The sequence below is a fragment of the Pleurodeles waltl genome, chromosome 2_1, assembly GCF_031143425.1.
Source record: "Pleurodeles waltl isolate 20211129_DDA chromosome 2_1, aPleWal1.hap1.20221129, whole genome shotgun sequence".
Classification (NCBI taxonomy): Eukaryota; Metazoa; Chordata; class Amphibia; order Caudata; family Salamandridae; genus Pleurodeles; species Pleurodeles waltl.
In genome coordinates, this window is record NC_090438.1 from 37,378,979 (window position 1) to 37,402,692 (window position 23,714).

The 23,714-nt window shown below is 51.5% G+C and overlaps 1 protein-coding gene across 1 annotated transcript in view; it reads left to right on the forward strand.

Annotated features, from left to right (window-relative positions):
• Positions 1-23,714, forward strand: part of NLGN3 (neuroligin 3) — a 474,172-nt gene that overhangs the window by 197,499 nt on the left and 252,959 nt on the right. The window lies entirely within an intron of this gene.

Below are 23,714 nucleotides of genomic sequence, written 5' to 3' on the forward strand. Positions count from 1 at the left end.
TTGCTGTAGGATCCCAGGTAGTGTCGGCTAGACACCACAGGACGTCTACGGTATCCTCGTCCTACAGTGACCTGAGGAGCGCGAGCTTCAGCACCTTGTCATTGCTGTAGGATCCCAGGTAGTGTCGGCTAGACACCACAGGACGTCTACGGTATCCTCGTCCTACAGTGACCTCAGGAGCGCGAGCTTCAGCACCTTGTCATTTCTGTAGGATCCAAGGTAGTGTCGGCTAGACACCACAGGACGTCTACGGTATCCTCGTCCTACAGTGACCTGAGGAGCGCGAGCTTCAGCACCTTGTCATTTCTGTAGGATCCAAGGTAGTGTCGGCTCGACACCACAGGACGTCTACGGTATCCTCGTCCTACAGTGACCTGAGGAGCGCGAGCTTCAGCACCTTGTCATTGCTGTTGGATCCAAGGTAGTGTCGGCTAGACACCACAGGACGTCTAAGGTATCCTCGTCCTACAGTGACCTGAGGAGCGCGAGCTTCAGCACCTTGTCATTGCTGTAGGATTCCAGGTAGTGTCGGCTAGACACCACAGGATGTCTATGGTATCCTCGTCCTAAAGTGACCTCAGGAGCGCAAGCTTCAGCACCGTGTCATTGCTGTAGGATCCCAGGTAGTGTCGGCTAGACACCACAGGACGTCTACGGTATCCTCGTCCTACAGTGACCTCAGGAGCGCGAGCTTCAGCACCTTGTCATTGCTGTAGGATCCCAGGTAGTGTTGGCTCGACACCACAGGACGTCTACGGTATCCTCGTCCTACAGTGACCTCAGGAGCGCGAGCTTCAGCACCTTGTCATTGCTGTAGGATCCCAGGTAGTGTTGTCTCGACACCACAGGACGTCTACGGTATCCTCGTCCTACAGTGACCACAGGAGCGCGAGCTTCAGCACCTTGTCATTGCTGTAGGATCCCAGGTAGTGTCGGCTCGACACCACAGGACGTCTACGGTATCCTCGTCCTACAGTGACTTCAGGAGCGCGAGCTTCAGCACTTTGTTAGTGCTGTAGGACCTCACAGGGTGATCTTCCTGCACAGCTTTGTCATTGCTTTAGGATCACCGATTGCATCGGCTGGACACCACAGGGCCTTTACTGTATCCTTGTCCTACAGTGACTTCAGGAGTGGAAGCTTCAGCACCCTGCTAGTGCTGTGGGACCGTACATAGTGCTCTTTCATTGCTTTATGATCACAGCTACTATCAATTTACATCAATGCTGTCTTCTCAGCGCTGTACGGCATAAATTCAAACAATCACAATTTTGCAAAGTTTTAATTTCATTTTCACTTTTCTGCTTCCAAACTCTCCATTTCGCTTGTTTATACATAATGCTAGGGATTTGCAGACCACTGAATGTTTGGTTTGCCTCAGTAGTAACGCTTCGACTTGATCCTTTTACGCTCCTTCCCCCAGAATGTTATTGTCTCCTGTGCCTTGCTCTGTTTGCCGCTCTTTACACCCTCTGTATGCGTTTCCCCATCATCCCTCAGTGAGCTTCTCTCCCTCATCTCTCAGGATGCTTTCTCCTTTCACAGAAGTCTGTTCTCACAGTGCTTCTCTTCCTTCGTCTCAGGAAGCATGCTGCACCCCATCTCCTTCTAGGGCGCCTCAGTGTTTTCGTCTCTAGCCCCTCGGCTGCACCCCTCTACTCCTCTCCACGATCGCCTTCCTCAGTGTGCTCCTCTGCATCTCCTCTGCAGTGTGTGCCAGCCCAGTAGGTGTGGGCGGTAAACTCCACTCTGCCGGCGGAGTTTGTGGAGTTTTGCCCACTCTGCACCCCACTTGGAGTGCGGAGTTCTGGAAAAACTCAGCGAACCACTAAGCGGCAGAGTTTTTCTCGCACGCGACTCACCAAAATTAAGTCGCAGAGCGAGAAAATCGTGCACTAGGACGAGTCCCAACACAGTTTCCCAACCTAGGTGGTCGCAGCAGATCGCTACCATTCGTGTTGAGAAAGCTGCCGCTCGAGTAGAAAATCTTTTCGAGCGAGAGAAAAAACAGCACCCTCTGGCGCTGTTCGAACTAATTTTACAGCACGGAACAATCTCCGGTGCTAAAAATCAATGCGAGCCGCACGACTTGCCAATATTCCGCCACTTGTGGAACTCCATGGAATCTCACTGAGTTTCATTGTAACTTCTGGGAATTCCATGGAATAAAACTCTGTGAGTTCTGCGCACTCCTACAGTCCAACTCCCTTTCTGTGTGTTCTTCACCCCCTACTGCCGTCGCATTGTTTTTGCCCTCAAGTCCTTCTGGCCCTTTCACTCTCCTACTCCTCCCCCGGTCTGAAACTGGCATCACCTCCTCCCTTTTCTGTGCCTTCTCCTGTTCCACCCCTTCTTCAACAAACCTTTGTCAGTGCAAGCATCACCACTTCCCCTCCTCTGCGGTAGTTCCATGTGCCCCCCCCGTTGCTGCTCTCCCCTTCCCCTCTGCGTCACCCTCCCAGAGACCCTGAGTGCCCCCTCTCACTTTCTCGGGGGGTCAGGGCGTGGGGTGAGCTTCAGATGTTCCAACAGTCATGCCGGTATATCTTGTTAAAATACATTATATAAGAAGCAGGGCGTGAGGGGAGCTTGGGGGGCGGTAGGAAGGGAGAGTAATATCAATATTTTGTAAAATAACCAACACTTTTAAGGACTTCAAAACAGAGTGGGTGTGTTTTTATAAAAATATTCCAGGTGAAATCTGAAAGAAACCTCACCATAGCCAACTGAAAGTACCTGTGCTCAACTATTTACTAGAGAATACATTTATTATGAGGGTAACACCCCTAACATGCACCCCGAAAGCTACGTTCCTGCACTTCTTCCCTTGTGATTGCTCCTCTCTCTACATCAGAACGATCTCCTAAGTAAACCCCTAAAACCACCTTTCAGGATGCCATTGCAGGGTCTATTAGCAAATCTCTTGCCACTAACCTACTGGATCTCTAACCGCAATTTAAAACTCAACCCAACTGAAAGAGAATTTCTTTAGATTTTGCATCTGAAAGTGAAAACTACAGTACAGAAATGGATGGCCAACTTTCCCTCCTTTGAAGGCTGCCCTGCCATAGTCACGAGTGCCAAATCACTCGCTATAACCCTTGACAATCATATCAATCTTCACAGCCACATTGCTGCCGCTGCCATCATCATCATCACACAACAACTTAGGCAGCTTTAAGACATCAGACAAATGATCCCGGAGCAAGACCTCAAAACTGTGGTACCCTCTCTTGTGCTCTCCAGACTAGATTATGGAATTGCCCGTCTCTCTGGCATCCCCTAGGCCCCCTGAGAGCAATGCTGCAACACGCTCCCTCTTACCTCTCCAGACATTTGACCACATTTGCCCTGCCCTGCTAACCCTCCAATGGCTGCCCATTAAAGCTCGGGCCCAACTCAAAACCACCTGCGCTACCCACAGGGCGCTGCACTCCTCCTCACCCTCCTACCTAAAGGAGAAACTGAAAACCTCTGGAGCAAATAGGGGGTCCAGAAATGCTCAGTTCCTGCTCCTGGAACCTCCCACCTTCAGTCGAGAATGATGCATGAGCCAGTCATTCTCTGGTAGTGCCACAGGAATGTGGAACTCCCTGTCTCCCTCACTCCGTCTAATCACCTGCCTAGCAACCTTCAAAAAGGACCTCCAGCTCCTCCTATTTGACAGACACCTTAGTCAGTCGTCCTCGATCAATCTTAAGTATTCTCTCCACCAGGATCTGAACTACCTCGGTTACGTGGCCCCACCATCTGAATATATGTGTTAACTGTGTACATCCTCTGACTAACTGCTGTAAATATCTCGTGGTTACTCCTGCACGCATCTTCTGTGTAAAAGTCTGGGTTTAATCTCTGTAACGGGAACTCGCTGTAACCCATGTATGCTACAATGGCCCTCCCTGGGAGCAAACGTGTGTGCACAACTCTCTCTCTCCTCGGTCTCATGCCCTCTCTCCTGTCCTCCCCTCTCCCTGCTCCGCTCTTCCTGCCCTTTCCGCTCTCCTTGATGCTGCCATCCCTGTAGGGCCAGCTTTTGCCCTGGTGGTGCTCGTGCACAAATGTTTTTTGGCGCCCACTCCCCATGACCTCCTCCTCAGATTCCCTCACTACCATCTGGCAAAAGTTCCTCACATCCCTCCACTGTCCCTCTTTCACAAGCATTTCATTTCTTTTAAAGCACTGGACAAGGCGGACTTTACTAATCCACTCAGCTATCCATATAAAATACAGATCTGTACTTTGCAGCTAGCACATTAACCCCCTGTGGTACTTTATGGCGAGTCAGAACTTTCACCACACAAGACTCTGATTTCTCTCTCTAGTTGGAACAATACTCACAAGAGTTATGAAAGCTGGACACACATGGAACTCTGCAGCAGGTGATTTTAAATCGTAAGTTATTGCTAAATACAACGTCCCCCCTGAGGTCAGTGCCACCCCTCCAGGTCAGCACCCAGTGCGGCTGCACCGAACGCACCACCCTAAAGCCGACCCTGTACCCCTGTGCACCTCTCTGTCTCACCTATACAGGCCCTAGCCAGGAGTAGATGTTTTGGGGGAGCCTGGCCCCGAAGGACACCCACAGCACAAACGGGATCTTGGGTGTGAGTTTCTGCCTGTATTTTGTGAAGTATTCCAGCTTGCCAGCTCTTTCTGATAAGTACTTGTAAATGGCGCCATTAAACGCACAGTGAGAAAGGGACATTGGGAACTTTCAGGAAATGTGTGTCAAATGGTCTTTTGAAAGCGTCTGGGCAATAAAATGGATGAAACCTGAATAGAATATAAATGCAATTATACACAGGGTTATGTACAACCATTAAAGCACCCTTGGGGGAGAGGGGCATGCCAAATGCTGCATTTAAAGGCATATTTTAATAACAGACACTAATAATAATTGAATGGGTGTTAGGGGCAGTTCTGTACACACTGGCACGGTGTGTGAGTACACAGGCACGCGGCACGGCACACAAGGTATGCTCCCACTGTCCGCACCGAGCTGGCTGTACCTGGCTCCTGCAGAAGAGACCTCATTAGAACAGGCAGGAGGACAGGACGACAGGGCAGGCGTAGGATCTTGGGGTGCATGTGCAGTGTGGCTCTGTGCCCACTTCTACTAGTCAAATGAGCTATAATTAGCCAGGTAGCCGTGCATCCATTGATCCAGAGCCCGATGCTTAATTTGTGCTGGTGGCTGAAGTTGGAGGGAGCAGCACTGTTTGACTTTGACCTAGACCAACAGAGAGGTAGGTGTACTGAGAGTTGAAGAGAAAGACCGGGCACCAGTAACGAAGGGGGCAGGAGGGATGAAGAGCCCCGCAGAAGTAAGAATAAAAAGAGAGGGCGTGGCGGGTGGTGGAAGAAAGAGCCGTGAGGTGGAATCCAGGCAGGGCAGCATTGCTTCTCAAATGCCACCTAAGAAACAGCTGCAGCCCCTGCACTCACAACTTTGGAATATAAGCACCGACTGGACTCCAGACCACTGGCAGGGAGTGGCAGGAATACATTGTGCCAGTCTGTAATGGCCTCCTTGTCTTTCTGTGGCTGCTGCAGGGAGCTTCCTACCTGACTGGGGAGTGTACACCATGAAGCCCAGACACCAAGGGCAAGAAAGGCCTGCGTCTCCCCCCCCCAGCTCGTTCGAGCTCCCTTCTCCTTACTATGACAGCAGAAAGCATCTGGCCTCCTCCCAGAGCTGGCAACTGAACAGATGCATCCTGGGAACTTGCATTGACAGAGGGGTGATTGTGCTTGGAAGCTGATGGGCCGCCTTATTGTCTCAACAAGAAAGATGTTTTGCATTGGCCACAGTTGCACCCTCTTGGTGCTAAGGGCTGGGAAAGCACAGTGAGGTTTAGTTGGGACCATACACTTGTTTGCTCTTATGCCCATGGTCTTCCAGTGCATCTCACAATCTCAGCTGCTGTGTCCATGCATTAGTGTCTCTGTGTCCAGTGTCAGTCACCTTGCATGACGTTCACTGCCCTTCTCAATGACACTGCCTGCTTGTATCCCCATGTTCCCAATGCCATGATGGCAATGCCCCCCAATGTCAGTAACAGTCAGTGCCCTCACATCATTGTCTGAATGTCAATGGGCCTGATTTAGAGTTTGGCAAAGGGTAACTCCATCACAAATGTGACGAATATCCTGTCCGCCATATTACAATCTCATTATAGCCTATGGAACTTGTAATACAGCCGACTGGATATCTCTCACATTTGTGATGGAGTAACCCCTCCGCCAAACTCTAAATGAGGCCCAATGTCCCTAAAGCAGTGCCAGTGTCTCCATGCCACGTGTCCCAGCTAGTGTCCCCGTGCCACTATTCCAGTGCAGTGTTGTAACTTTAACTGCCCTAGAGTCAGCGCCTCACAGTATCTGGGGCTGTGGGTCAGTACCATTGATGGACATCTCACTGGACGAGCGAGTGTCGATATTGAAAACCCTGTGTTCCAAGGTGTCCACATCAGTGATCTTGTGTCACTGCCCCAGTGTCAGTACCCCGGTGGTAGTGCCCCTTCCATCAGAGTAACCTGTACAATCATTAGTGTTCAATGTGTCTCCTCACTGGTAGCTTCCTCATGTACCTTTTAGTGCTCTGTGGTAGCGACCCAGTGTCAGTGCCTCCGTGCTGGTGCCCGGTGTCGTGTCCCTGTGTTGTGGCATCCTGCATCAGAGTCCCATGGCTGGTGCCCACATGTCAGTGTCTCAGCATTAGTATTTGTGGACTTGGTCGCGCACTGGGGCAGTGTTTTCGTGTCAGTGTGGCTGCATTTGTAAAGTGTGCCTCTGTTTGTCCCCCCTCTCAATATTCCACTATCAGTCGGTGTCCCTATTTCTCTTTCTGCCCAGTGTCGGCGTCGCAGGATCAGTATCCTGATATCAGTTAATTTGTATCATTGTCCACATGCCAGTGGCAGCGTCCCATGTCAATGCCTCTGTGACAGTGTCCTCAGGGCCCAGTATTTCTGTTCCCAGGCAGTGTCACTGTGACAGTGACTCGAGGCACTATTGCAGTGCCCAGTGTCCATGCTAGGGTTGCCGTGTCAGTATCAGTGCCTGTGTGCCTATGTCAGTGTCTCCGTGTCAGTGCCCCAGTGTCATTGACCCATGTCAGCAACCACAAGTCAGTACTCAGTGATGCGCCCCTGCAGGCAGTGCCCTTGTGTTAGTGTGCCTGTGCCATTTCACTATCCTGGTGTTGTGTCCAAGCATGAGTATTTTAGCATGAGTATCCTAGTGTGCCTGTTTCAGTCTTCCAGTGTATTTGCCACTTGCCATTTACCAGCATTGATGTTTGCCCTACGGGTCAGCTTTCTAGTCTCACGTTTGCTGCAATACAGCATTCCCAGTGTCAGTGTCCTAGTGGCTGTGTCCTTATATCAGAGTTGCTGGGTGATTGCTCTTGGTCTTGTGTCGGTGTGCCGGAATCAGTGTTGTCGGGTGACTGAGTGCTAGTGCTCTTATGTCAGTGTGTCAGTATCAGTGTTGCCTGGTGATTGATTGCTCGTCCTCCTGTGTCAGTGTGCCAGTATCAGTGTTGACTGGGGATTGATTGCTCGTCCTCCTGTGTCAGTGTGCCAGCATCAGTGTTGCTGGGTGATTGCTCGTGCTCCTGTGTCAGTGTGTCAGTATCAGTGTTGCCGGGTGATTGCTCGTGCTCCTGTGTCAGTGTGCCAGTATCAGTGTTGCCTGGTGATTGACTGCTGGTGCTCCTGTGTCAGTGTGCCAGTATCAGTGTTGACTGGTGATTGATTGCTCGTTGTCCTGTGTCAGTGTGCCAGTGTCAGTGTTGCTGGGTGTTTGCTTGTGCTCCTATGTCAGTGTGACAGTATCAGTGTTGTCGGGTGACTGGTAGCGCTCCTATGTCAGTGTGTCAGTATCAGTGTTGCCGGGTGATTGATTGCTCATGGTCCTGTGTCAGTGTGCCAGTGTCAGTGTTGCCGGGTGTTTGCTTGTGCTCCTATGTCAGTGTGTCAGTATCAGTGTTGCCTGGTGATTGATTGCTCGTCCTCCTGTGTCAGTGTGCCAGTGTTAGTGTTGACTGGTGATTGATTGCTCATGGTCCTGTGTCAGTGTGCCAGCATCAGTGTTGACTGGTGATTGATTGCTCCTTGTCCTGTGTCAGTGTGCCAGCATCAGTGTTGACTGGTGATTGATTGCTCCTTGTCCTGTGTCAGTGTGCCAGTATCAGTGTTGACTGGTGATTGATTTCTCGTTGTCCTGTGTCAGTGTGCCAGTATCAGTGTTGCCGGGTGTTTGCTTGTGCTCTTATGTCAGTGTGTCAGTATCAGTGTTGCCTGGTGATTGCTTGTTGTCCTGTGTCAGTGTGCCAGTGTCAGTGTTGCCGGGTGATTGATTGCTCGTCCTCCTGTGTCAGTGTGCCAGTGTCAGTGTTGCTGGGTGTTTGCTTGTGCTCCTATGTCAGTGTGACAGTATCAGTGTTGTCGGGTGACTGGTAGTGCTCCTATGTCAGTGTGTCAGTATCAGTGTTGCCGGGTGATTGATTGCTCATGGTCCTGTGTCAGTGTGCCAGTGTCAGTGTTGCCGGGTGTTTGCTTGTGCTCCTATGTCAGTGTGTCAGTATCAGTGTTGCCTGGTGATTGATTGCTCGTCCTCCTGTGTCAGTGTGCCAGTGTCAGTGTTGCCGGGTGATTGATTGCTCGCCCTCCTGTGTCAGTGTGTCAGTATCAGTGTTGCCTGGTGATTGATTGCTCGTCCTCCTGTGTCAGTGTGTCAGTATCAGTGTTGCCTGGTGATTGATTGCTCGTCCTCCTGTGTCAGTGTGCCAGTATCAGTGTTGCCTGGTGATTGATTGCTCATGGTCCTGTGTCAGTGTGCCAGTGTCAGTGTTGCCGGGTGTTTGCTTGTGCTCCTATGTCAGTGTGCCAGTGTCAGTGTTGGCGGGTGTTTGCTTGTGCTCTTATGTCAGTATCAGTGTTGCCTGGTGATTGCTTGTTGTCCTGTGTCAGTGTTGCTGGGTGATTGCTCGTCCTCCTGTGTCAGTGTGCCAGTATCAGTGTTGACTGGTGATTGATTGCTCGTTGTCCTGTGTCAGTGTGCCAGTATCAGTGTTGCCGGGTGTTTGCTTGTGCTCTTATGTCAGTGTGTCAGTATCAGTGTTGCCTGGTGATTGCTTGTTGTCCTGTGTCAGTGTGCCAGTATCAGTGTTGACTGGTGATTGATTTCTCGTTGTCCTGTGTCAGTGTGCCAGTATCAGTGTTGCCGGGTGTTTGCTTGTGCTCTTATGTCAGTGTGTCAGTATCAGTGTTGCCTGGTGATTGCTTGTTGTCCTGTGTCAGTGTGCCAGTATCAGTGTTGCCTGGTGATTGATTGCTTGTCCTCATGTGTCAGTGTGCCAGTGTCAGTGTTGCTGGGTGTTTGCTTGTGCTCCTATGTCAGTGTGTCAGTATCAGTGTTGTCGGGTGATTGATTGCTCGTGCTCCTGTGTCAGTGTGTCAGTATCAGTGTTGCCTGGTGATTGATTGCTCGTCCTCCTGTGTCAGTGTGCCAGTATCAGTGTTGCCTGGTGATTGCTCATTGTCCTGTGTCAGTTTGCCAGTATCAGTGTTGCCGGGTGTTTGCTTGTGCTCCTGTGTCAGTGTGCCAGTATCAGTGTTGCCGGGTGTTTGCTTGTGCTCCTATGTCAGTGTGCCAGTATCAGTGTTGCCGGGTGTTTGCTTGTGCTCCTATGTCAGTGTGCCAGTGTCAGTGTTGCCGGGTGTTTGCTTGTGCTCCTATGTCAGTGTGCCAGTATCAGTGTTGCTGGGTGATTGCTCGTCCTCCTGTGTCAGTGTGCCAGTATCAGTGTTGCCTGGTGATTGCTCATTGTCCTGTGTCAGTGTGCCAGTATCAGTGTTGTCGGGTGACTGGTAGTGCTCCTATGTCAGTGTGTCAGTATCAGTGTTGCCGGGTGATTGATTGCCCATGGTCCTGTGTCAGTGTGCCAGTGTCAGTGTTGCCGGGTGTTTGCTTGTGCTCCTCTGTCAGTGTGCCAGTATCAGTGTTGCCGGGTGTTTGCTTGTGCTCCTGTGTCAGTGTGCCAGTGTCAGTGTTGCTGGGGGCTGGTGATAGATGGGGAGATGTCTGCTGATCTAAAAAATGGACCTGGAGAGATGAGTATTTTAGGATGGATAGCTTGAAAAAAGTTGTGAAATAATGCAGCAGATTTACACTATTTTAGTGCAATGCAGTGAAGCATCCAAACTTGCTGCAATGTGGTGCGCAAAAGTAGTCCAGGGCCATATTTTCCAAAAATTGGGTTGTGCTGCCCTCTTCTGGTGCACAAACAGGCTGCCTGGTGCCATGCGCACACCTGCCTAACCCCAAGCTTACTCCTTTGCTCTCTTCTGGTGCACAAACAGGCTGCCTGGCCCCATATGCACACCTTTGCTATGGTGCACAAACAGGCTGCCTGGCCCCAGGCACACACCTGCCTGCCCCCATGCACACACCTTTGCTCTCTTCTGGTGCACAAACAGGCTGTGTAGGCCCATGCACACACCTGCCTCCCATGCACACACCATTGCTCTTTTCTAGTGAATAAACATGCTGCAGGGCCCCATGTGCACATTGTTGCTCTCTTCTGGTGCACACACAGACTGTCTGGTGCCATGCAAACAAACACCTGCCTACTCATGCTCACACCTTTGCTCTCTTCTGGTGAATAAACAGGCTGCCTGGCCCTATGCACGCACCTCTGCTCTCTTCTGGTGAATAAACAGGCTGCCTGGCCCTATGCATGCGCCTTTGCTCTCTTCTGGTGAATAAATAGGCTGCTTGGCCCTATGCACACACCTCTGCTCCCTTCTGGTGAATAAACAGGCTGCCTGGCCCTATGCACGCACCTTTGCTCTCTTCTGGTGAATAAACAGGCTGCCTGGCCCTAGGCGTGCACCTTTGCTCTCTTCTGGTGCACAAGCAGGCTGCCTGGCCCTATGCACGCACCTCTGCTCTCTTCTGGTGAATAAACAGGCTGCCTGGCCCCAGGCGTGCACCTTTGCTCTCTTCTGGTGAATAAACAGGCTCCCTGGCCCTATGCACGCACCTCTGCTCTCTTCTGGTGAATAAACAGGCTGCCTGGCCCCAGGCGTGCACCTTTGCTCTCTTCTGGTGAATAAACAGGCTGCCCGGCCTTATGCATGCACCTTTGCTCTCTTCTGGTGAATAAACAGGCTGCCTGGCCCTAGGCACGCACCTTTGCTCTCTTCTGGTGGATAAACAGGCTGCCTGGCCCTATGCACGCACCTCTGCTCTCTTCTGGTGAATAAACAGACTGCCTGGCCCCATGTGTACATTGTTGCTCTCTTCTGGTGCACAAGCAGGCTGCAGGGCCCTATGCATGCACCTTTGCTCTCTTCTAGTGCACAAATAGGCTACCTAACCCACTGCATGCAGTGTTGCTCTCTTTTGGTGCACAAACAGGCTGTCTGGCCCCATGTGCACACCATTGCTCTCTTCTGATGCACCCACAGGCTGCCTGGCCCTATGCACACACCTGCCGCCCATGCACACACCATTGCTCTTTTCTAGTGCACAAACAGACTGCCTGGCCCCATGTGCACATCGTTGCTGTCTTCTGGTGCACAAACAGGCTGTCTGGTGCCACGCAAACAAACACCTGCCTACCCATGCTCACGCCTTTGCTCTCTTCTGGTGACAAACAGGCTGTGTAGGCCCATGCACACACCTGCCTCCCATGCACACACCATTGCTCTTTTCTAGTAAATAAACATGCTGCAGGGCCCCATGTGCACATCGTTGCTCTCTTCTGGTGCACAAACAGGCTGTCTGGTGCCATGCAAACAAACACCTGCCTACCCATGCGCACACCTGTCTACCCATGCACACGCCTTTGCTCTCTTCTGGTGAATAAACAGGCTCCCTGGCCCTATGCACGCACCTCTGCTCTCTTCTGGTGAATAAACAGGCTGCCTGGTCCTATGCATGCACCTTTGCTCTCTTCTGGTGAATAAACAGGCTGCCTGGCCCTATGCACGCACCTCTGCTCTCTTCTGGTGAATAAACAGGCTGCTTGGCCCTAGGCACGCACCTCTGCTCTCTTCTGGTGAATAAACAGGCTGCCCGGCCCTATGCACGCACCTCTGCTCTCTTCTGGTGAATAAACAGGCTCCCTGGCCCTAGGCATGCACCTTTGCTCTCTTCTGGTGGATAAACAGGCTGCTTGGCCCTATGCACGCACCTCTGCTCTCTTCTGGTGAATAAACAGGCTGCTTGGCCCTATGCACGCACTGTTGCTCTCTTCTGATGAATAAACAGGCTGCCTGGCCCTAGGCACGCACCTCTGCTCTCTTCTGGTGAATAAACAGGCTGCTTGACCCCATGTGTTAATTGTTCCTCTCTTCTGGTGCACAAGCAGGCTGCAGGGCCCTATGCATGCACCTTTGCTCTCTTCTAGTGCACAAATAGGCTACCTAACCCACTGCACGCACTGTTGCTTTCTTTTGGTGCACAAACAGGCTGTCTGGCCCCATGTGCACACCATTGCTCTCTTCTGATGCACCCACAGGCTGCCTGGCCCCATGCACACACCTGCCGCCCATGCACACACCGTTGCTCTTTTCTAGTGAATAAACAGGCTGCCTGGCGCCATGTGCACATCGTTGCTCTCTTCTCTTCTGGTGCACAAACAGGCTGCAGGGCCCTATGCGCACACCTTTGCTCTTGTCTGGTGCGCAGACAGACTGCCTGGCCCCATGTGCACATTGTTGCTCTCTTCTGGTGCACAAACAGGCTATCTGGTGCCATGCAAACAAACACCTGCCTACCCATGCACACGCCTTTGCTCTCTTCTGGTGAATAAACAGGCTGCCTGGCCCTATGCATGCACCTATTCTCTCTTCTGGTGAATAAACAGGCTGCCTGGCCCTATGCATGCACCTATTCTCTCTTCTAGTGAATAAACAGGCTGCCTGGCCCTAGGCACGCACCTCTGGTCTCTTCTGGTGAATAAACAGGCTGCCTGGCCCTATGTGTACATTGTTGCTCTCTTCTGGTGCACAAGCAGGCTGCAGGGCCCTATGCATGCACCTTTGCTCTCTTCTAGTGCACAAATAGGCAACCTAACCCCCTGTACGCACTGTTGCTCTCATTTGGTGCACCTACAGGCTGTCTGGCCCCATATGCACACCATTTCTCTCTTCTGATGCACAAACAGGCTGCAGGGCCCTATGCGCACACCTTTGCTCTCGTCTGGTGACAAACAGGCTGTGTAGGCCCATGCACACACCTGCCTCCCATGCACACACCATTGCTCTTTTCTAGTAATAAACATGCTGCAGGGCCCCATGTGCACATTGTTGCTCTCTTCTGGTGCACACACAGACTGTCTGGTGCCATGCAAACAAACACCTGCCTACCCATGCTCACGCCTTTGCTCTCTTCTGGTGACAAACAGGCTGTGTAGGCCCATGCACACACCTGCCTCCCATGCACACACCATTGCTCTTTTCTAGTGAATAAACATGCTGCAGGGCCCCATGTGCACATTGTTGCTCTCTTCTGGTGCACAAACAGGCTGTCTGGTGCCATGCAAACAAACACCTGCCTACTCATGCTCACACCTTTGCTCTCTTCTGGTGAATAAACAGGCTGCCCGGCCCTAGGCACGCACCTCTGCTCTCTTCTGGTGAATAAACAGGCTGCTTGGCCCTAGGCACGCACCTCTGCTCTCTTCTGGTGAATAAACAGACTGCCCGGCCCTAGGCACGCACCTCTGCTCTCTTCTGGTGCACAAGAAGGCTGCCTGACCCAATACACACCTGTCTACCCATGCACACCCCTGTGCTCTGTTCTGGTGCACAAGCAGGCTGCCTGGCCTCGTGCACACAGCTTTGCACTGTGGTGCAGTAGTGTGTGTGATGTCTAGAGCAGGTTTTGTACTGTGTGTTTTCCCTTCCAGTACAGAATCCTATATTAAGACAGTTTTTATAACATTCCACGCTGATATGTTTATCCTGTACAGTGCAGCACACTGAGTGAAATATTAGGAGACATGCAATCACTGATCTGCATCAGGGAGATGTCATTTAGTGACGCAGATTCCGATCTCTCTATCTGAGTTGATTGGGCTTTGCATCAAATATCCGTCCGTGTCACTTCCCCCCCATGTGTCAATCCCTTCCCAGAGGCTGAGGTGGTGAGAAAAAGGGAGAGAGAGAGAGGGAGTGGGAAGGGGAGGGAGAAAAAGTGTTAATATGAGCTAAGAGTTGGTTTGCAAACTCTCTCTTGAGGTTGGCCTGTGAGCCCCGCCCGCTGCATCTGGGGGTTGGGGGTAACATGTTTATGGGTATGCTGGCCTGGCAGTTCACGCTGGAGTGTTCCCATGGGGAGCAGGGGCAAGACTGATGTGGATTACATCTAGATCTGTGTTTGAAAAGTTTCAAAACTCCTTCCATCATTTTATTTTGTGGTGTTGCTATAGGTATGCTGCACACTCCAGTCCCCCCCTTGAATATGACCCTCCCAGTATCCAGGGACCTTCTCTAGAGCAGTGCACACCTCTCTCTGCGTGTGATCCTCTGCTCCCCCTCCTCCGCCAGCTCTCCCCGACATGTGTGATCCTCTTCTCCCCCTTCTCCTCAGCCCTCCCTGAGAGCGGTAGACACCTCCCTCCATGTGTGACCCTCTGCTCCGCCCCTCTCCTCGGTCCTCCCTGAGAGCGGTAGACCAAATAACCCCCCCGCCCCCCAAGGCACAACACTTGTAATAGGGAGACCAGAATTTTAAAGAGGAAAAAGGACATTTCACAAAAATAGAAGAAGGGCTACATTTCACTTTTTTTTTGCAGTTTTATATAGCAGGAACTCGTCTTGAAGCGCTTTCCATGAGCACCAGTTACATTACACATGGACGCATTCATATTTGGTTGGCAGGGGGAGATTAAGTGATTTGTCCAGAATCACAGGATGTTGAGCTGATGCTGGGACTCAAACATGGTTCCCCAGCTCCAAAGTCGGCAGCTCTGGCCATTATGCCACATCCTCTCCCTTTCCACCAAGTGCACCGAATGACGGTGCTCATCAGCATAGAATTACAGCAGAGGCAATAAACTCATAAATAAAACGTAATTTTTTAAAGCCAGTGCAATGCCTATTAATTAAATTACTTTCTGATGACACCTGCTAAGAACCTCTGCTTTGGAAAACAAAAAAATCACTTCCCACTATTTTCAAGTGACTCTCTTTAAAAATAGGACATCAACTAAATTTCCAGATGCGGCCGGGGCAAGTGGTGAAAAATTGGGACTGTCCCGGCAAATCGGGCAAATCCAGGATACCTGGTCACCCTTCCCTGTGATCCTCTACCAGGGCACAAGTCTGGGGTGCACGCGGATGGGCAGCATCCACCCACTATTTTTAGAGGTTGGACGCCGTCCACCCTGCCAAGAAGTTGGGCCCCACTTTAAAGTATGCTGAGGTCGTCTCCGTGTAATTTTCAAACACCGGGACACATTCAGTAACGCCTGCAGGTTGCCTGCTATCGATCTGATCCAAGCAACAAGGTGCAGGCGGGGAGGGTCCCTTCTTGTTTTAAACTCCTACTGGGCCCATAACAAAGACTGAATTTAAGGGGCTATCAGGCCTCCTTTTGTTCGAGTATCCTGTCCCGCAGCTTTCTGTGGCCTAACACCTAGATGGAAATACCGTGGAAGGGAAACAAAAGTACACAGCTTGTGAGCACTTCACACTTACTTAAGAGCGGTAGGATATTCCCCTGGTTCAGTCCCTGTATATAAGAGATATGCATGCACAGTAAGAATGTCAGATGTGTTGCTCCGTCCCAGTGTTTACCCAAAACAGCAACTTAAATAGGACCATTTTTTATTTATTTTTTAGCGCTATTCATCCCAGTTCAGGGTGTCAGAGCGCTTTACATCACGTGTACACATTACATTGACAACACATCATACAAGTTTGTAAATCAATGTACAGGATGTGTTACATAAGGCAGTGAAGGTTACAAGGTGTAGGTGTCACATATCATGGCTCATAGCTCATTGTGCTACGTTAGAAGGATTTCGAAGCAACTGCAAGTAACAAAAGGATCTCCGTGTCCACAGCAGTAACCAGCTTACCTATGAACATAAAATACAAATCTATCATCTGCATTTTACACGATGTGCTCTGCAGGAGATGCATAAACCCTCTATGCTACTTCGAGTCAAAACTGGGACTAGACACAGTGGCGTAGCGTGGGGGTTGCAGGGGGGGCCGGCCGCACCGGGCGCAACATCTGGGGGGGGGCGCGCTCGCACTCGCGAGTGCTAAAATCCACGGGTTAGGGGGCGCAAATTACTTGCCTTGCCCCGGGTGCTGACAACCCACGCTACGCCACTGACTAGACAGAACATAGATCTTTCCTGCTAAAGCATGAACCACTAGAGTTATCTGACCATTATTATTAGCCCCTCAAGATCTCTGCAGCAGGTGCCTTAATCCCATGAGATATTTTAAAATTCAGACTTTGCAACCAACTAAGCAGATTCTCCTTGTTGCCTCTTTTTTATTTGTGGCAGAGATTTACAAAAGATAAATGTATCATTTGAGGCCCAGATTTTGCATCTGGGTTGTGTCATTTTTTCTGACACAACTCTGACGCAAAATCCATTTTGGGGTTCACAGTACCACACACAAATCCTGTTTACGTGGCTTTGTAACGCATAAAAACCTAGCACAGGCAGGACATTGCTCTGTCTTATGTTACTACGCATCAAGTAGGCATTACATGCTTGGTGCCTGGGCATTCCTGTGCATCCACCCATGTTTGCAAAGACTTATAAGAATAAGTTTGCACCAAACTGGTGAGTCTGTCTGCGGCTGGCGTAACAAAGAGAAATATCTTCATTTCTCGTTGTAGTTTCCTCTTTGCATGTATACTGCATTTGACAGTGCACATACAATGAGGGAATACCCTCATAGGATAGTTTTTGCGTGGCTTTGTAAAAAAATAAAAATGAACGCGAGGCAGCACATTGCTCTGCCTTACATTACTGTGCATCAGTGAGGCATTGCATGAGTTGTACATGGGCGTTCCCATATATCCATCCATGTATTTTGTTTATAAATAATATACATATTCTTCCTAAGGCAGGCACACTAGATTTCCCTGAGTCAGCTCTCCAGTCCCACTTCCCTGTCAAAGGAACATGGTTATTTCCCATTTATGTGAGATGACATTCCAGGTAGGCCCCGCTAGTGAGTTCAAGTCCTAGAAGTTCCATGATGGCTTTGGGAAAGTCAAAATACCTCCTCGCTGTAGCGTGTCAGTCGGAGTAAGTTGCACCAAGGCCTGGCAGCCCGGTATTCAGCCTTACCCGCTCTCACTGCAGTAGAGGTTCAGAGTGATTGATTAATTGGCTTGGACTTCACATATGGAACATTTAGCATCTTGGACAGTTTAAGAGTTCTGCTATTTTTTAAGGAGTGCCTCTCCCTTATTTTTGTACTATATTCCTATGTAATTTGTGTTTTTCTAAGCGGTTAACCCAGTTAGTGGAGCATCAGTGTTGTGAAACGACTCGGAGCGCGTGTACATATTGCACATCGGTTATCACCTTTTTAAATGTTCATTAAGTTTTGCCAACTTGTATCCTGCCGGGGCTCAGGTGGTCTCGCTTTTCGTTCTTCTCATACCTAACTACTGAAGCAATGCTGCAAAGTGTGCAATGTACTGCGTTATAACACAATAACAGGGGTTAACTTTGTTGATGTGATGCTCTTAGGTCTGGGAGAATTTTTTTGATGGCCAATATATTATTGAATGTACCAGCTGGAGCTGAAATTGCACGTGCCTTTTTCCTGTGAGTTACATTTGTCAACATTTCCTTCTCATTTTGGATGCTAGGTGGCTTACGCTTATTTTACTGTGGTGCCTCTTACTTTGAAGTTTATGGTTCATTCTGTGGGTGTTCTGCTTGCACTGATTCCAAGGTGAGCTGTCAGGATGCTCTGGTGAGTGTGAGGCCGGCTTATAAGAAAATGAGAGACGTCTGCGGCTAAATGTGGAAGAGGCCTTTTGGGCAACAGTGTGTAGTTTGTAAAGACATAAATGCAAAGCCCCAAACTTTTTCTTGGGGTCCTGTTGCTGAATGCCCGGGTAGCCATGACACTTTTGTTTCTCTGTGCTACCCATGCTTATTCTTGCAGGTTCTTGTCTCACCCCCTTTTCTGCCTTCATCATTGTTTTCCTGTCTCTTGTTCTCCTTTCTTCCTTTTCTCTCTTTCTATCTCCCTTTGGGTCATGGTCAGTTGGTGAAAGGTGAGCCTCAGTCTCCTAGAATGAGTGCAGGTGCCCACCACAGACACAGTAGGTGGTGGGTGGGGTGAGTAAACATACCTCTCACAGGAGAGCGGTCGCACCTCTGGAGATCACAGGCAGCCAAAGCAATCACATCTACACGGAAATGTGCTGCATGTGGAATATTACGCCTGGTGGAGTAGGCTGGGGGCGAAGTGAGTTTGTTCAATCCTTGGGTAAAGGAAGCTTTATGCGGACAAAAGGCAAGTGTAGTTTACAAAAGCGTGAGTCTTCCGCGTGAATCAGGTGTGTTTGCATGTGTACTTGTAATGCACTCAAATGTACTCATGATAGACCTGCTAAACATATGTGTGAGGTCTTAAGATCTGCTGTCACTTTTTGTGATGTCACTTCCTGTAAAGTCCTTGATTGTGATGTCACTGCCTGTAATTGCACTCCACGCACTATGCCACACACTGTGATGTCACTTGCTTACTGCCTAACTTGGTTAGTCCCTTCTTTTTTTAGGGCCTGTGCCCTGTCCTCTACTCCTGGCAGCAGCAGACACTTCTCCGCGTGTGATCCTCTGCAGCTCCCTCTCCACCAGCTCTCCCTAGCAGCAGCAGACACCTCTCTCCGCCTGTGATCCTCTGCAGCTCCCTCTCCACCAGCTCTCCCTTCCTCCCTCTCCATCAGCTCTCCCTGACAGCAGCAGACACCTCTCCGGGTGTGAACCTCTGCAGCTCCCTCTCCACCAGCTCTCCCTGACAGCAGCAGACACCTCTCTCCACGTGTGATCCTCTGCACCTCTCTCTCCACCAGCTCTCCCTGACAGCAACAGACACCTCTCCACGTCTGATCCTCTACCCCTACCTCTCCAGCACCCCCTGACAGCAGTAGACACCTCTCCCCGTGTGATCCTCTGCAGCTCCCTCTCCAGCTCCCCCTGGCAGCAGTAGACACCTCTCCCCGTGTGATCCTCTGCACCTCCCTCTCCAGCTCTCCCTGACAGCAGCAGACACCTCTCCCCGTGTGATCCTCTGCACCTCCCTCTCCCGGGCCCTCCCAGGGAGGGGCACCTCTTCCCGCCAGCCCTGCCTGGAGCTCAGCTATCTAAACTATTACCGGTGACAAAAAGGACAAATCTCAGCGCGACCTGACAGAGGGGGCTCCCTCCACGGCAGGCTGCCTCGCCATCTGGCCCAAATGAATTAATTATTTCAGCAAGGAAAAAAAAAACATTTTTTCCTCTTTGAAGAGGCAGAATACTTAATCAAGTCTGCAGACAGTTTTATGGAGCGCTTTAAAAACTGGGAAGCGGGCAAGAATAACTGCATTAGCATGGAGTGCACGTGCGCGAGCACTCCAGATACGAATCACGAATTTCAGCATCGGCAATTTATTCAGCAGGGACCTTCATCCCACGCACCCTTGTGGCTTCCACCCGCCGGCGTCTCTTCTCCCTCCTCACGGGGTCGCAGAGGGATGCTGGGCTCTGGTGTGTGTGTGTGTGTGACCGAGGGATGCTGTGCTCTGGTGTGTGTGTGTGTGACCGAGGGATGCTGGGCTCTGGTGTGTGTGTGTGTGACCGAGGGATGCTGGGCTCTGGTGCACGTGTGTGTGTGACCGAGGGATGCTGGGCTCTGGTGCACGTGTGTGTGTGACCGAGGGATGCTGTGCTCTGGTGTGTGTGTGTGTGTGACCGAGGGATGCTGTGCTCTGGTGTGTGTGTGTGTGACCGAGGGATGCTGGGCTCTGGTGCACGTGTGTGTGTGACCGAGGGATGCTGGGCTCTGGTGCACGTGTGTGTGTGTGACCGAGGGATGCTGTGCTCTGGTGTGTGTGTGTGTGTGACCGAGGGATGCTGTGCTCTGGTGTGTGTGTATGTGACCGAGGGATGCTGTGCTCTGGTGTGTGTGTGACCGAGGGATGCTGGGCTCTGGTGCACGTGTGTGTGTGACCGAGGGATGCTGGGCTCTGGTGCACGTGTGTGTGTGAGACCGAGGGATGCTGTGCTCTGGTGTGTGTGTGTGTGTGACCGAGGGATGCTGGGCTCTGGTGCACGTGTGTGTGACCGAAGGATGCTGTGCTCTGGTGTGTGTGACCGAGGGATGCTGGGCTCTGGTGTGTGTGACCGAGGGATGCTGGGCTCTGGTACACGTGTGTGTGTGACCGAAGGATGCTGGGCTCTGGTGCACGTGTGTGTGACCGAAGGATGCTGTGCTCTCGCCCTCTGTATGCGAGTGTGACCGAGGGATGCTGGGCTCTGGTGCATGTGTGTGTGTGACCGAAGGATGCTGGGCTCTGGCGCACGTGTGTGTGTGACCGAAGGATGCTGTGCTCTGGTCCTCTGTGTGCGTGTGTGTGCATGTGTGACCGAAGGATGCCGTGCTCTGGTGCACTTGTGTGCGTGTGAAGGATGCCGTGCTCTGGTGCACGTGTGTGCGTGTGACCGAAGAATGCTGGGCTCTGGTGCACGTGTGTGTGTGTGGTACATGTGTGACTCTAACCGAAGGATGCTGTGCTCTGGTGCACGTGTTCATGCAGGGCCTCACAGAGCAGGAGACTGGTGACTGTGCGACAGACTGGTGCTGTGTTTTAGTGTGTGTATGCAGGATGTGCGTGGTTCCTGCAGGGTCTCAGTGCATGAGACCCCGTGTGTGTCTGTGAGAGAGTGTGTGTGTGAGACTGTGTGACAGACTGATGCTGTGTTTTGTTGTGGGTATGCAGAGTGTGCGTGGTTCCTGCAGGGCATCGGTGCTGCAGACCCCATGTGTGTGGGTGTGTGTTGAATCCTGCAGGGCCTCGGTGTAGGAGATCCCGTGCGTGTGTGTATATGTGGGGGGTTGTGAATGAGTATGTGTGTTGATTCCAGTAGGGCCTCGGTGCAGGAGATCTCATGTGTGTTTGTGTGTGTGGGGTGTTTGTGAGTGAGTGTGTGTGTTGATTCCAGTAGGGCCTCGATGCAGGAGACCACGCGTGTGTGTGTAGGGGGGAGGGGTGTTTGTGAGTGAGTGTGTGTGTTGATTTCCAGCAGGGCCTCGGTGCAGGAGACCACGCGTGTGTGTGTGTGGGGTGTTTGTGAGTGAGTGTATGTGTTGATTTCCAGCAGGGCCTCGGTGCAGGAGATCTTGGGTGTGTGTGTGTGGGGGGGGGGTATTTGTGAGTGAGTGTGTGTTGGTTCCAGCATGGCCTCGGTGCAGGAGACCACCCGTGTGTGTAGGTGGGGGTGTTGTTTGTGAGTGAGTGTGTGTGTTGATTCCAGCAGGGCCTCGGTGCAGGAGATCTCGTGTGTGTGTGTGGGGTGATTGTGAGTGAGTGTGTGTGTTGATGTCCAGCAGGGCCTCGGTGCAGGAGACCACGCATGTGTGTGTAGGTGGGGGTGTGTGTTTGTGAGTGAGTGTGTGTGTTGATTCCAGCAGGGCCTCGGCGCAGGAGATCTCGTGTGTGTGGTGGGGGGAGGGGGTGGAGGTGTTTGTGAGTGAGTGTGTGTGAAGGGGGAGTGAAGGTGTTTGTGAGTGAGTGTGTGTGTTGATTCCAGCAGAGCCTCGGTGCAGGAGATCTCGTGTGTGTGTGTGTATGTGGGGAGGGGGGGGGTATTTGTGAGTGAGTGTGTGTTGGTTCCACCAGGGCCTCGGTGCAGGAGATCTTGTGTGTGTGGGGGGGGGGGGGGATTTGTGAGTGAGTGTGTGTTGGTTCCAGCAGGGCCTCGGTGCAGGAGATCTCGTGTGTGTGTGTGGGGGGGGGGGGTGGAGGTGTTTGTGAGTGAGTGTGTGTATTGATTTCCAGCAGGGCCTCGGTGCAGGAGACCCCGTGTGTATGTGTGTGCGGGAAGGGGGGTGGAGGTGTTTGTGAGTGTGTGTGTGTGTGTGTGAAGGGGGAGTGAAGGTGTTTGTGAGTGTGTGTGTGTGAGTGTGTGTTGGTTTCAGCAGGGCCTCGGTGCAGGAGATCTCGTGTGTGGGGGGGGTATTTGTGAGTGAGTGTGTGTTGGTTCCAGCAGGGCCTCGGTGCAGGAGATCTCGTGTGTGTGTGTGGGGGGGGGGGGGGGGGGGCGGAGGTGTTTGTGAGTGAGTGTGTGTATTGATTTCCAGCAGGGCCTCGGTGCAGGAGACCCCGTGTGTATGTGTGTGCGGGAAGGGGGGTGGAGGTGTTTGTGAGTGAGTGTGTGTGAAGGGGGGGGGTGAAGGTATTTGTGAGTGAGTGTGTGTGTGTGAGTGCACAAGCTGCAGACGCCTCCCCTCCTGCAGGGTCACCTCGCCACCTCGCCCCCCAGGTCAGGACGCATTGTCACTCTGTATCTGTGCTGCAGATCTGTGGTTCCTGCAGGGTCTCTCACTGACATCCCTCTGTTGCAGATTAGTGGCAGTTCCTGCAGTGCCCCCCCTCCCCGGGTGCCACAACACAGGATCCACTCAGCCCCTTTCATGATTTATTTGAGATATCTTGTAGCGTGCATCACTTATAGTCGACGTCAGAGCGCTTTACTATGGTATAGACGCAGACAGACAGACAGACAGACAGGTAAGCATTCTTAGATAGTGTGACTCTAGGATGCGCCTCCTCCGTGAAAGCAGCTGGTAAAGAAATCTGGATTCAACACTCCAGACCCTAGACCAGGTTCAAAGACCCAGCGCAGTGTTTCCCAATTAATACTTGTAAATCGAGTTTATGACAAATCCGAAATGACGAGAGATAATTTCTGATTGCGATGAGATGTTGGGTCGGATGACTGCCCCTCACTTTGAATTTAATGTAGATTTCTGGCTGTTATAGGACAGCGCCACCTCACCCTGTGGAGTGTAGATCACAAGCCTCGTGCTTCACAGGACAGCGTCACCTCACCCTGTGTAGTGTAGATCACAAGCCTCGTGCTTCACGGGACAGCGTCACCTCACCCTGTGGAGTGTAGATCACAAGCCTCGTGCTTCACAGGACAGCGTCACCTCACCCTGTGTAGTGTAGATCACAAGCCTCGTGCTTCACGGGACAGTGCCCCCTCACCCTGTGGAGTGTAGATCACAAGCCTCGTGCTTCACGGGACAGCGTCCCCTCACCCTGTGGAGTGTAGATCACAAGCCTTGTGCTTCACGGGACAGCGTCACCTCACCCTGTGGAGTGTAGATTACAAACCTCTTGCTTCACAGGACAGCGTCATCTCACCCTGTGGAGTGTAGATTACAAACCTCTTGCTTCACAGGACAGCGTCATCTCACCATGTGTAGTGTGGATTGCAAACCTCTTGCTTCACGGGACAGCGTCCCCTCACCCTGTGGAGTGTAGATCACAAGCCTTGTGCTTCACGGGACAGCGTCATCTCACCCTGTGAAGTGTAGATTTCAAGCCTCCTCCTTCGCCGGACAGCGTCCCCTCACCCTGTGGAGTGTAGATCACAAGCCTCGTGCTTCACGGGACAGCGTCACCTCACCCTGTGGAGTGTAGATCACAAGCCTCAT